Source organism: Cephus cinctus, unplaced genomic scaffold, assembly GCF_000341935.2.
Source record: "Cephus cinctus unplaced genomic scaffold, Ccin1 Ccin1_scaffold0448, whole genome shotgun sequence".
Taxonomy (NCBI): Eukaryota; Metazoa; Arthropoda; class Insecta; order Hymenoptera; family Cephidae; genus Cephus; species Cephus cinctus.
The window spans coordinates 176,542-188,762 of NW_014333128.1; the positions used below are offsets into that span (position 1 = coordinate 176,542).

A 12,221-nucleotide genomic window follows, 5' to 3' on the forward strand; every position below is an offset into this window, starting at 1 on the left:
CGCCTCAACCCCTTATCCATCTCATCTATTTCTTCTCCCCTTCGCTCATATCAGCAACCGACATTTCTAAACGTACAAGAGTTTCCTAGGAAGGAAAAGAAAAGAGAAGAAAAAAGACTTTCCAAGCCAAAACACTACAACAAGTCGAAAGGTAGCCGAGGTTAGTCGAGCGCTCATCTATTCCCAGAAGAGTGTAATGAAGAGGAACAAGAGAAAGAAAGGGGGAAAAAAAAAGAGAGAAAACCAACAAAGTCAAAAGCGTCCGTTCAAAATGTCCTATTGTCACTGTTCAGTCTTTATAAATTTCCTGAAACTTCATTGATATCCATACAGAAGATCTCCATCTTTCCTATCAATGGCAAACACTATAGTACGCCTTATTAATTTTAATTAATTAATTAATCAAATTTATATCTGTTAACAGTACAAACCTCGAGCCCGACGTGGATCCTCCGGACTCCACCGGGAACTCCCAGGAGACGTTGACGAAGACGTGACGTCGATGATGTCAATTAAAGAGAATGTCACCACGATAAAGTTCGATTGAAGGAAGAAGGAAAAAAAATCTATCAAAACTTCTGAGCGTTCCTTCAGTGAATATGACTGCACACTTTTTCACGCACTTTCACACTGTTGTCTCTCTCACTCTGTCTCTCTTACTCTCTCCTCGGTTGGTTCTATCACGTCTCAACGTATACACTCACGATTCCTCCCGATTAAGGGTTCCCCGGTACCGTCCTTATTGTTATTTATCCATATGTTATTATTGTTATTTATATACAATGTAATGCCGATATATATAGATATACATGTCTATATACAATTAACGGGGGTTCTTCTTCTGCTTTTTTCTTATTTCATCTAGGATCTTGCCGGACGTACAGGAAACTCCTTTCCCTCGTTAAAATTTCAAGCCCCCCGCACGCGCACGCGCACTCGACTATGGCGTTAAGGTCCGTCACGCCGTGAATGCCTGAGGTCGACTGACAACAACCTCCTAAGTCCCAAAGTGGAATACTGACTTATTTGTGGATTTGCGAAGGGGCCAGCTACCCTCTCTCCGGTGGCTTTAAGGGGGCCGCCCAATGGACGCTCGACGATTCACAGAATTCATAGATGCTTTTGGCAAAGGCTTCGTCCCCACCATTTATTCAGGAGACTAACCTCCCCCACCCTGTGGCCTTTGACCCTCTCGTCACTTCTTACCGATATAGCGGTTTCCACTTCTTCCCGTTTTTATATCTGGGAATTGGGATGACGGTTTCCTCGGGATTCACTGTGATCGCACGAGGGGTGAGTTTTGGTCTTTTTCTTTTTTCTTTTTTTTTTTAATTAAACTTTTTTATCTCAATAATTAATTTGGCCATTTTTCAGATATTCCCTTCTGCCTTGTGAAGCCTTGAAGGAAGGGGTGGTATATCCAGAAGAGTCATAAAGCAACGAAAATGTTATTTTTGCAAAAACAGGTTTCAATATATTTTGGTAAACTAGCGAGAACATTTTTGCCGCTCGACAACAGAAGCGTCGGACGTAGGTATTTTGCATCCTTAAAGGATTTTCCAAGGTGTGCCCAAGAGGAGAAGGAGGGAAGGGTAGGATGAAGGTACCCGGGCGTGGATGTTATAAATTGTCATTCAACCCTTTGACCTGTTTCAACGTCTACGGTGGTGGTTGTGGAAAAAATGCCGTTTTTCGAAAGTTCATCAAAAAATCTCTCTCCGAGTTCTCAACCCTTTAACCCCTTCGAATATATAAGTATAATCTTTTTTCTTGGTCCCCGACGACCTCCTTTATCCTCGGGAAGACCCCTTCGACTTCGTCCATAGTTTTTCCCTCCTCTTACAATTCTTATACCCAAACACTTTTCTCATTTACTGCTTTTACAGTTAAGTTGCGAGTTCCCTATTGCTATTCAATAACTGTTCACTTTAGTATATATATCTCTCTCTCTGTTTTCTTCTCAAGAACCAATCTGTCACGGTGACTCCTCTGCTTGATGAACAATGAAAAGTTTCTTTTCTAAGAAGGAAAAACTATGGAAATCTTCTTTTTTTTCTTCATATTTTACATTAACCTTTTTTAAATTCAAATTGTGTATTAACAGTGTCTTGTATATTTTTTTTACAGGTAATCTAATGTAAACGGGCAAAAAGGCTAATTGGACAAGATCAGATAAACAAGAGTATATATATAAGTTAATTATAATTTTGTCTATTTTGCTACCATCTTTTTTAAGGATATCGATGGAAAGATATTGATCGATATCGATATATCGGGACGTATTAGAAATATAATAATAACGAGGAATTCCGTAGCGATCTATCGTCTTTTTTTTTTTCCTTTTTTTTTGTTACTACGTGACCACTACGTACTTTCAATTTTCATGGTATAAGAATCACACGCGTTTAGATTTTCATTGATAAGATAATAATAAAAATGCCTAATTGATATTTCAATGCCATCCGTTATTATCGCACGACTTATTTATATTGTCGAACTTTATAAGGGTTTTGCAGTTTTTCATTTTCACACTTCGTACATTGTCAAACGAAATCAGACTTATTAGCAGCATAATGACAGCTGTACTTCTTTACCCTTTTCTAACTGCTATACTATAACCCAATAAGGTATCAGACAATGTAAATGGCGGTCGGTTGTTAGATATTTCGTAAATGCCGCTAGGTTTATTATTGACCTCCGCCAACGGTCTGGTGTAATTGGATTTTCGTGTCGGGGCAATCACTGAAAAAAACCGCAACGACTGCCAACTGGCTAATGACAAATTTAAATGACAGGTAGAGATTTTTCACGGAGTCAAAGACGCCAATATGTTCTACAACGTTATCTGTAAGGTTATACATATTTTAATTACGTTATTGGTCGATATTTAATTTGACTGGCAGTGACGTCACAGTGGCTTTACGATCATTACGACTGATTAGAAGCAACATATTGAGAATCGTTCAAATTAATTTTACTGCGTCACTTAATCTATAATCTTTATCGTAATCCACCATTTTGTTTGCAAAGTGGTTTTAATTTTGGGTTGATCCAGTATTTAATAATGGCGACTGACGTTTAACAGGACCTTTCGGTACTAATAAACGCAGCTGTCAATTGTTTAGTTTATTTTTATCCTTAAGTCTGGTCTTACGGTCGTTCATTTTGTCCCCATTAATACCAGAAAATATTTTCTATAGAATTTCATGGTAGGCACTGTTTTTCTAATAGAATTGTTATCAAAAAATATTTCATTTGTCTTTTTTAACTTTACAATGTTTTTTCCGTTTTTTGATTACAGAAAAAGAATGAAGAAAACCTCAAATACTTCACGTCGCTTATCTCTCTGCCGAGTCAATCAACGGAAACGTGATTTCTTAATTATATGGCGAGTTTTGGAAAAAGGCGCACGAGCCAAAACCTTAATAAACCCTTTCACTTTGAGCGAGAGTGGGGGATGAGTCATTACACTCGAGTCCATCTAGTTCCCGTTGCTCGAGGGAAAATATGGATTTTGAAAATTAGCAAAACAGTTACTAAGCATATCGCGATTAATATTAGTCAGATAAAGTCAAGTGTACGAGCGCACTAAAATTGTATTAGTCATAAAGAAAAATGTTACTTTAGTCGTTTACCTTAGTAAGTATATATATATATATATAGCTTATTAATTAATTTAGTTAATTGGCCTATTCATACGTACCAGTACTACCCACAGCCATTATGCAGCCAATAAGTAATGACAATAGTGGAGCGATGATCCAATAAAAATTAAGAAATTAAAAATCCTACAAGGGGGTGGTTATCTTCGGTAAAATTATTCTTAGAGAAATTACGAGTAACTGGATTAATATTTGGTGTCAAAGTATGTCAACCCTTAAAGAATTGACCGTGGTCTAACGTTTAAGTGTTTGACATATTTTTGAGTACAGTCTTGTTTTCGGGCTCAGTATTATCCAAAATTTACGGGCCTCACGACAGTTTTTATTGACAGTCGTTGACTTTACAAACTCTGTACTGTTACTTGTATACTGGTAACGGGGTTAACGGTGGAGAATGTACGATCCCTCCTCTGGTTCCACCCTCTGACCACCCCCATCCGATGACTCTCGCTCTCTTTCTGTCTCAGTTCAAATGTGTAAGCGACGATCGATGTAAGAAGGATGTGTGAGAGAGAGAGAGAGAGAGAGAGAGAGAGAAGGAAAAAATAGGAGAAACACATAGGCCTATTAGGTATACGCGAATTTTCGCATTTTCGAAAAGCCAGATCGTCTTTGCGATTAAATCGCTCGTTAGAAACTAGTTCCAAAAATAGGGTAACGACGTAATTCACGCGCTTACTCCTTTCCTGGTTGCTTTAATGCGTAAGCGGCAAGAGAATTCGTTAGTCATTAAGGAATTTTGTAAGTGTACAGTTTTTGAAAATTTTGTCAAATCCATCGGGGGAGCTATGAAAATTTTGAATGGGGTGCTTGAAATTTTATTTTTTTTTGTCTTTCTATAGACAAATCTACCTCGTAATCCGGTGCAGGTAGGGTGGTCATAAATCCAGTTTTCAAAATTGTACAATGCATCGTTATCTAATAAGGACAATTTTGATGGGGATGGCAGTTAAGGGTGAGGGCCTTGCTCGCACTTTGACCTTTATATGGAAAGGGACTAGTTGACACAAAACGAAAGAGTCTCAGGGTGCGCACCATGACACCGATTAAACAATAGGTTATACGGAGGAGCTTTGGCCCTGCTTTTGGCCAGTTGTTATTATTATTATTATTGGCCGTAATAACTCGACTGAAAATTAGGAAAAGTCAACCCGTCTCTACGACCCACGTGTTTTGTCTGTAGTCATTGTTTTTCTTTTTTCGTTTCGACTGCTCTTCCCCATCCCTGACAATTATTTCTTAAAGGGATGAAAAGTCAAAATTTATATTTCCAACAGTTCCACTCGTTGTACAGCGACGGAACCCTTAAAGGGACGCTTGCAAAATTTCCAGACAGCTTACAGTCGAATTTTATAATTTTACAAATACCGGCTTCGTTATCTTATCAGGGATTTATGAGATTATCGCTTTTTTTTTAATTAGGTCCTTTTCGCAAATTTTTATGGCGGTCCAAGAGTTACATTACCGATTACCACTCTGTGCGGTTAATTAGGTTAAAGGATTGACTAATTAGTTTCGAAAATTATATAGGAAAAAAAAAATTTGTCTTTTGGCGACAGCGTCGGGACGCTTTTAACTGTTCGTAGTTTTCTTAATGGCGGAATTGTTATTCGCTGCGATTTTACTGAGCGATAGTGAATTTTTGGAAAATTTGTTACATTATCGTCCTCATTAGGTTAAGTTAAACTCGTTAGTGTTATTAAGCGTGCTTAAGGGTATTTATTGTATCCGTTATGCTTTCGCGATGCCCTAATTTTTAATTTTGGTTATCACCGATTGTTCCGAAGTCAAAAAATTATTTATAGCAATGCATTTATCTATTTTCAGATTCATCCCTGCGCAATGGAAAGTAAGAAAAATATTTTTCGCTCGAAATTTCGAGTCTGCCAACCCCTACGGAAAAATACGAAAGGGATACAGAAGGGGTTGAAGGCACAGCTGTTTAAACGCCACCCCCTTGACTGACGACCCCAGGTATTTGCGTGAGATTATTATTCCCAGAAAACGCAAAATTCTTTTTCAACGATTATCCATTTTTTTTTTCTTCCGTTCTATTTCCTTTTTTTTTCAGATTTTCAAAATTTACCAAACGACACTCATGATCCCTCAACACTCCCCAAAGGAATTACCAGTGTGAAATATACTCTGTGTACTAAAGAAAACTGAAGCGCCACAGGGGTCGCCACCCCTGCCAATCATGACGAATAAATAATAACGCCTTTGACATACGTGCCCATACACATCGCAGGTAACGTATTAATCAAAATCTAAAATCACCCAACGGTAAAACCCAGTCATAAACTAGCCATAAAATTTTCAATCAAAAAAATGAATATTTTTTTCCCACCGAAATATCTCCCATCTAAATGTGAAGATCTCCCAAAAAAAAATTTACCAAAATCTTTCCATACTAACAAGCATAAAATTTTCAGTACTTTGACTCGTGCAGGGGTTCAAGAGGTCACGTAGCACAATTGAAAAAAAAAAAAAGAAGGCTCGTGCTTTTCTATAAAAATGTTAAATCTGGCAACGGTCAGAGGGTCTTCCGGACACGAGCGGATCTATTGAAAATCGCGCAGCCACTGACGTGGGGCAATTCGACGGCGCTGCGGCCGTTGTGGATCCAGAATGTAAAATATAGAATACAGAATGTCGAGGATCTACAGGACGTTGCAGGCTGCACAGCACAAATGGCGTCCCTTTCGGTCCTCTTCAGGACAAACAACTGACAGCTGACCCACGCTCGTGCGGGGTTGACCCATACTTATGGTTCATCTGCTGACACCCACCCCTATATATTCTGAGGATAGCCTCCACGTATCCCTCCTTACGTGTATCCACATATCCTTAAGTATATATAGGTATATTAAATACATAGGAGAGCTACTAGTTAACGCCAACTTCTAGAAGCATCCCTTATTCTTATACTCAGTGTCTACACTGTACCAGTGTTACTACTGTACCTTAGTAGCCATCGTAGAGGGTGAGTGGGACTGGTGTCGGTGGTGGTTTTTTTTAGGCTAACAGGGGAAGACTATTTTTCTTCTACCCTCTTGGTTATTTCTTTTTTTTTACTCTTCTAGTTCCTCCTTCCTCCTTCACCCCTCGCTATATATGGAATGAGCTAGACCATTTCCTCTTTGGGATCCTCCACCAAAATATTCATGGTATTTTACCAGTGACCTCTGGGATATTTTTCAAGATTCACTGAGAGAGTTTGTTGGGTTTGTTCATTTATTTTATATTTTCTTTTTTTCCTTGAGACTTATGTAATTTATTTTTATCAAGGACTTTGGCTGTGTATGCTAATTGTGCTGTCATTGTTACAGGAGGTGATTTGTACTGTAGTACAAAGGATCAGGATTTCACTCCAGGACCTGGACCTACTATGGAGATTGGATAGCAATTCCAGATTTGAAGAAACGTGCATGGGTATCCTGACGTAGTACCCTTTTCGGTCCTTTTGAGGGATCCAGGAATATAACCTCTAAGAGGGGTCGGGAAGAAGAGAAGAAAAAAATAGAAAAAGGGAGAAAAAATCGTTTTTCTCGAATCCGCGGCAGCTGGTCAGTTCCGTATGCCCATCGTGTTCCGTTGACGGGCGTCTTTCTTTCTCGTAGACTCGTCGTATCCTCCTTCTCTCTTGATCCCTCTTTCGCGTCTTCCTGAAAAATTCAGGGTTCGCGTAATTCGACCGTTTGTCCGTAACGCATAGGGTACCACAGAGTATATGGAGGTTTTAGCAGCGATTCTCGAAGGAGGGTAGTTTTGGATCGAGGGTATTGAGAAGAGAGGGAGGTTATTGGTCAGAATCGGTCAGCAGCAGCATCCAGCAACAACAACTATAGCACTGGGATTGGTTACGAGTGGCTCGTAACCTGATAAATAAGAAGCCCAGGGGTCACTGCAATGAGAAGGGTCAGTTTCTGAACAATGCCAAATGTATGGCCTTTGCACCCCAGGTTAATATGCGGCCAACTAAACATTGGATATGGACAATGCAAGATTTATAGTTGGACACATACGCCGGCATTGTTAAGCAGCACTGGACGCTCGTTGCACCCCTTGTATGTGGAATATAACGTCGATCGGTCAGACCTTTCCCATTGGTCAACTTACAGTACTTAAGGATTTTACAAAATCGAATGCGCCATTTGCCAAACGTTACGCGATTCTCATTGTAGCGTGCGAATTCTCTCGATTTTCCCTGGGAAACGCGTTCTGACCCTTTGTCCTTTATTAACGGCTCTAATGAAAATTTCCACCGGTCCTCTGGATACTTTCTGCCACCGTATATTCTATGGGTTATGCGTGAGAGGCGTCTATGTCACTTTTTCAAGATTTACCATTTTCATAGAAAATTCAATAATTTTCTCTCTTTAGCTCCTACCGAATATTTTTGATTCTCTGGTCGATACGTATTTTTATTTTTTAATATTTTGTGTAAGATTTTTTTCGACTTTTTTAACAGATAAGGGATTCGCGTACGATCGAGGGAAAAAAAGTTAGGTTAGGTAGTGTTCAAAAATGTAACAAACGAATCTTGTCAGAATCGGATTTTCTAGAACGGAACGAATGCACTCTGTACGATGATCATTTTCATTTATGGCTTTTTTTCCGTCCCTGTTTCGGCTCCTGAGGGGCACGTTAGCCCCTCATGGGCGGAGCATGGGGCTACTACCCTCGTGGCAGACCCCCCTCCAATCCACCCTGCCACACGCGTTAATTCTGGCCACTTTTCAAACGTACTCTGTTCAATAGCTTTTTTTTTCTTTTCTTTCTTTAGCTTCCTTTCTTTTCCTCCCGTTTTCTGCTTTTTCACTACACGTCGATACGACCCAAAATGCGTGAGCTCGTGTCGCCACATTTTTTTTCTCTCTGAACCCCTAGTACCCCGGTTCCCCCTCCTTGCCAGGAAATGCTCTTTGTACCAATGTAAAAGTATCCCAACAATATTGAGTTCTTCCACCTTGTTCCCAAAATCACATGACATCCGGATTTTGTAATACGATTACAGGGTATTTTTTTTAGCTACCCAAAGTACACTAAGGGCAATCCGGGCAGGGGCCCCTGATCGATATAGATTTTTTTTGACAAAAAATTGCTCTCAAGTGCATTTTGACTTTTGGACTATAATAACAGGTTTGTATATTATAATTATATTCATTTTGTACACGTATGAGTGTCTGATTGGAATATTTTATTGATTTTAGAAAATATTCACTGCAATCCTACCGTTGCTCTCAAAAACCGGATGGATCAGCTTCTTTTTAAGGACTTACTGCTATTTCTTGCACATCATGGCAGGCGTGCTCAGGACTTGGTGGGTCGCGCACAAATAGAAGTAACCAACAAAGACCCGTAGGAGCCATTAGGAATGCATTTTAATGCACTGCGCAAACGTACAATGGATCCCCGTAGGTAAAGAAGGGGAAGTGGAGAAAAAAATCGTCCATTGAAAATCAAATGCGAATCCTGGATACGTTTAACAGTCGATCGATCTGAACACGTCATCGTCAAGCTGCTGCTCAACGATACGAAAGCGTTTTCCGGTTAGCCACCCTTGAGGTGGTCGAAGACAAAATTTTTTTATTGAAAAAAAAAAAATATATTTAAACCAATAGGGAATGAAAATTGATAGAGTCGCGTATAGGCCTGACGCCAGTTAAGGGATGAACGAAAGGGCTCGAGTGGCGCTCAATCTTACACAATAGAGATCAACCTGTTGGGAATTGAAAGGGGAGGTTTTTTTCTCTCTTTAAATCGCTCCCATTAGCCACGGGTGCGAGTCCTGTGAAGAAGGGTGGGTCGGCTGAACTTTTTTTTTAATCGACAAAAAACTCCCCCTGCATCGGATCGCGAGCACAAGTGCATCCTACCTGCGCGTGCTTCAAGTGCCGCTTGTAGGGGTTGTTTTTTTGGCCCACGGGGCTCCCCTTTCCTTTCACTCGTTTCTTTTTTTTTTCCATGACGCAACGCGATCTGCAGATAGTCGAAAATCACTGGCTTAAATCACGAGGATAACTACCCCTGTATTTGTCGAGGGGTAACACTTGCCTGTTCTTTTTTTTTTCTAAATTTTTTTACGTCACGACACGTGTAAACGAGACGAAGTGCACCCCTAATCAATATTTTGATATATCGGTACGATCGAGTGGTAATAAAATTTAGGTTGGCAAAATTTTTGACAAATTTTACATTCTTCGAGTATCTGGGGTTTTTATTTTTTTACCAGTATTTTCAGTTATTTTTTTGTTTTACCGTTATACAGAAGAAGAATGCAATATGAATTTTGGAATTTCTCGGAAAAAGTGAGAATAAAAAATTTGTACCGGATAATCCCGATATCTTAGGATGTTAAAAAAAATTGTAAAAAAAAAAAACAGAGACACCCCGTAATATGAAGGTATTGTGCGTCGTAAAAGCAATGGCTGCCTGATGAGCGTTTTTCTCTAAGGATAAGATTTTCTTAAGAAAACTTTTTTATGTACCGCGATTCTGGTATCCGAAAGACCACGGGTACCCTGAAAGGGCTAAAGGATTAGAGACGTAATCTGGTGTTTCGAAGTTTTACAATAGTTAAAAAACGTCCGTACCTCTGGCATGCTTCCGCTTACGGCGAAGGAAAGGGTTGAAAAGGGTTAAGCCAATTGAGGTAGGGAACGGACGCATCAGGTCCCAACTTAATCTCTTGGTTTTTGCGGAGTCGCTACTTCTTGGCCGAGACCCCTTTTTTCGCGCGAGTACAGGAAATTAGTGACAGTAACCTTCTTTTTTTTTCCAACCCTTTTCCCGCACCCAGCCACCCTCGACTCGGTACTTTCACCATTTTACAGCCGAGCTGCTGGCTGGAAAAGTAGGTTAAAAAATATCAGAAGAACTGCCATTACCAAGGGATTTTTGAAAGTCCGTAGTCGAGGAAAAAATTTCCAAAATGAAAAAAAAAAAGATACGGGAGACTTTCTTCTGCACACGGATTTCCAACTTTCGCATTTTGAGAAATCGTAAAACGAAGCTTCCACGTCGTCCATTGTCATGGATGGCGGACCAGAGGTAACGCGCAGGATCGGAGGACCAGCTGGTCCCTTCAGGAAATGAATATGCTTAATCGAACAGAGATCTTTTTACAGGATGATCCCTGGAGGGTCCATAAAAACTGCCCAAACTCGTGAAAGATCCTTTTTTGAGAATATAGAAAAAGAGAACTAGACCTCTTGCAAGAGCATTAAAAAAACATAGATTTTACGGATTTCCTATACCGCTCGCGAGTGCGAGAGAGACAGACTTATGGGCATCGAAACGTATCAGAGAGAGAGGCGAACAGTGCAAACAAGAATCGTGAGTCATACCCTTTCTCTAATTTTTACTGTGAATACTAATGGTAACGAGATGCCATTTTTTTTCTATTTTTTCAACAATTTTTTTATTTTCTAGGAAAAATTTCAGTTTCACAATGTTATTCTCCCAATTTATAATACCAGCCACGTGAGATATACGGGGGATAGGAAAAAGTTTTCGAAAAATCGAAACTCTCGTCTCGTCAAGTTTCCCCTTCCGAGAGAGAGAGACAGAGAGAGACAGATAAATAGAGAGAAAAAGCAACGAGAAAAAAAAGACGACGTCGACAACGGCGAGCCGTATTTTTCGGGCGTTTCCGTAAAAATCCTCATGGGGGATATGGGGGAGTTTGGGCAAGAGGGTGGATTCATCCCCCGATGGACCCCAGCCGGCTCGTTCACTCACCCCAGAAGCCAGACCTTGCCAAAATCACGAGTCCACCCCTCTCCGACACTCTTTTCTACCATTTCTCTATGAAACAGTCATGGCCGCTATAGAATTGTATGTATTTTCGATTTTCATGGATTATATCTGTTTTCGAATAATCTCCTACAATAGTAATTTTTATTTTTCATCTCTGCTTCAGACTGCAATTGAACTACGTGACTCGACTGAAGCAGCGCTGTCGTTTTCAAAAAATAGAAAGTCACTTCCATGATAACGAAATTTTTTGAACTCAATATTGTAATATGTCAATATTTTCGTATCCTGAGGGCTGATCGACAAAAAGTACATTCGACGACGAATCATTTCGAAATGACTTATCGAGCGTGGTAAAATAAAAAACAACGGCAGAGACTTTCTACGTTAATACATAGGAAAGTCCATTACTAATATATATACATATAGTATCGTGAATTCATCACATAACACTTGAATAGAAAATAAAACAGAAATAAAGAATTTTCTTTGGCTATCAGAGTCATGGACAATAAAGGATAATAGGGTGGGCTGTACAGATAATGAAAATAATTCGTGATTGTCAGTATGTAAGTAAACAATATATTTATTGTTATCGTTATTGCTAAGGCACTTGATACCGATATAAAAATGTACGTCACAAATGATCGCCAATGAGCATATTTTTAAATACTGATATTAAACAACTAATTTAATTTATTTAGTATAATCTCAGATGTTTATGTATACGCTTGCGCCATTCAGGGGAGAACGCGAAGTTTACGTCGGATGTACAAAAAAGAAAAATACACTAAAACATTT

The 12,221-nt window shown here is 39.5% G+C and overlaps 1 protein-coding gene and 1 long non-coding RNA gene across 7 annotated transcripts in view; one reads left to right on the forward strand and one right to left on the reverse strand.

The window, feature by feature from the left end:
- Positions 1 to 1,100, reverse strand: part of LOC107267680 (protein hunchback) — a 7,730-nt gene extending 6,630 nt beyond the window's left edge. The window contains exon 1 of one of the 2 annotated variants that reach the window (XM_015739665.2): positions 432 to 1,100. The gene's annotated coding sequence lies outside the window, so the exon portion shown is untranslated. The remainder of the gene's footprint in view (positions 1 to 431) is intronic. The other variant, XM_015739664.2, reaches the window with a different exon arrangement.
- A 53-nt stretch (positions 1,101 to 1,153) lies between these two features.
- On the forward strand, positions 1,154 to 11,903 carry LOC107267705. Of its 5 annotated transcripts, none has more exons than XR_003059661.1 (13): positions 1,154 to 1,293; positions 1,375 to 2,182; positions 3,302 to 3,639; positions 5,490 to 5,636; positions 5,734 to 5,910; positions 6,095 to 6,645; positions 6,746 to 6,886; positions 6,992 to 7,228; positions 8,694 to 8,804; positions 8,876 to 10,715; positions 10,793 to 11,000; positions 11,097 to 11,501; positions 11,587 to 11,903. It is a non-coding gene; the product is annotated as an uncharacterized LOC107267705 (long non-coding RNA). The 5 variants fall into 5 exon arrangements; XR_003059658.1 differs by having other exon boundaries at positions 1,375 to 1,755; positions 2,128 to 2,182; positions 6,992 to 8,804; XR_003059660.1 differs by having other exon boundaries at positions 1,375 to 1,534; positions 2,128 to 2,182; positions 6,992 to 8,804.
- Positions 11,904 to 12,221: the final 318 nt, after the last annotated feature.